Raw genomic sequence first — 2,097 nt, 5'->3', positions numbered from 1 at the left:
CTCTTGAACACTAGTTTGCTGATGAATTAAATTTGAAAGTTTGTTATCATGTTTTACATCGCTGCTTAAAAATCTTTGATTGAGGAGAATCTGATGCTTTAAAAGATTAATAATTTCATCTTGTTGTAAACAAACTTCTAATTCACTTCTTATTCTTGAAATTCTTGACTTAAAAAAATTAACATGATTTGAAACATCTTTGATAAATAAATTTAGTAGTGAAAATTTAAAACTGTTTAAAGTGTGTTCAAATTTTCTATTAAAAAAATGACTGTGAAAAAAAAGTCTCGAAATTTGTTACCCAGGAAAAAATTTCTTCTAGGTAAAACATCGTTTCTTTTACATTCAATCAAAAATCTTTTTTGAAGAATACTGCCTCTTAATTTTTTATTGATTTCAGACCGTAATTGCACCTTTATGAACACCTCAGGACCATGTTTAACTCTTATCTGATTAAAAAACATAATATCATAGAAATGACCTCCAGTCCAAGTCAGCTAAATCAAAATTTAAGAAATTTAAACTGGACCAAAATCCAAATTAAAAATCGACAAAAATAATCGGTTGATAATAATTCGGTTATGAATTCACGAGAGGCCATTCAGTAGCGTAATGTAAATATTGGTCTCTCATTCTGAATGTATAATTTTATTTTTAATACAACAAATATTCTGAACTGCTTCAGTGCCCCCCTAAACGAAGGAATCTTTAAAATGTTTGAAAGATTGTTTCGTTTACCAAAAAAAAAAGAAGTGAAGATATTTGTTTCTGTTTCAAAATATATCACTTTATGATTGCTTTTTATTCAATTTTATTGCTAACGGATAAAAAAATGTTTTGAAAACATTTGTTTATCTTTATTCGTGCGGTACTTTTCTTGTTTCTTTTCCCGATCCTGCTGAATCGAATGCCTAGAGTTATAAAAAAATTAAATTTTCACATTTCTTTGGTTTTGTTTGATCGGTTCAACAAACTTGCGGTTCTTCAATCTTTTTCAATTAACATTATTTTGTTTTTTTCTTATAATTTCTTATTTAACTAATACAACTTCCTTGTTGTTTCCATAGGTTTTATCTTATGATATATTTATATTCCTATTGCATATTCTATATTGTCTAAATTTATCGTATATTTTTAAAGAGTTTTTTCATAAAATTTTTATTTTATAGCTATTTTCATCTTTACATATCTTCTTATTTACGTACTACTTATTAAGTAAAGTTTCTTATGTTTCTATGAAACGATTATGTATATATTTTAGTGGGATAAATTCGACCAGGTTTCGAGGTACAATATTTTGTATTTAAGACTATTTTCTTTTTCTTCTCTTACAATAGTTATTTTGATTTCGATTGTGGCAATGTCTCTCATTTTCCTTTTAAGCTAAAATCTCGATGATGAGATTTCCTGATCGAATATCCATGGAATTGAAAGAACCCATTTATTCCTTATTTCTCGGGTTGTTCCATGTTATGCGAAAAGTCCGGAGGTTTTCCTGAGTGCTTTTTCAAGTTTTTCACTTGGTTGAGTGTTTTGTAAGGTGGCTTGGAAGGAAGTTTTAGCCACTTTTTCCACATTATTCTTCGACTTTTTCTCCTGAGGCAATTGTTAATGCCTCCCTGTAAAGACTTAATATTGAATTGATGAATAGGCTGCGCACCTTTTGTTTGATTATATTTGTTTGGAAGCATAAATCGCTTTGTTTTGTTTCCAATGATGATATTTATTCCACTTAAATACAGGAAATTAGCTTCAAATAATTCATGATTTCGGCATTCTCAAGCTTAGGAGATAAAATTTCCCATTTTCTATATATGATTATATTTCTCTTCAATTCTCTTATAGAGTAGAGCTTTTCGATTTCGTTAATTACATTTATGCTGTCGAAAATTGCAGTCGAATTTCCTTTGAGTCCGGTGATTTTAGCATCTAAGTTTTTGGAAATATACTTCCTAGAGCCATTAATTCCGTTTCTATTATTTTCAAACGTACGCATTTTGGATGTATCTTGAATATCACATTGATTTGTTCCTTTGAGCTGCGAAACGAAATTTTCATGCCCATTGTTTTTCTCTGAACTGTTTCCGAAGATCCTTG

This window comes from Belonocnema kinseyi, chromosome 9, assembly GCF_010883055.1.
Source record: "Belonocnema kinseyi isolate 2016_QV_RU_SX_M_011 chromosome 9, B_treatae_v1, whole genome shotgun sequence".
Classification (NCBI taxonomy): domain Eukaryota; kingdom Metazoa; phylum Arthropoda; class Insecta; order Hymenoptera; family Cynipidae; genus Belonocnema; species Belonocnema kinseyi.
The sequence above is the reverse complement of the archived record's forward strand: the minus strand, read 5'-3'. Positions refer to the sequence as shown.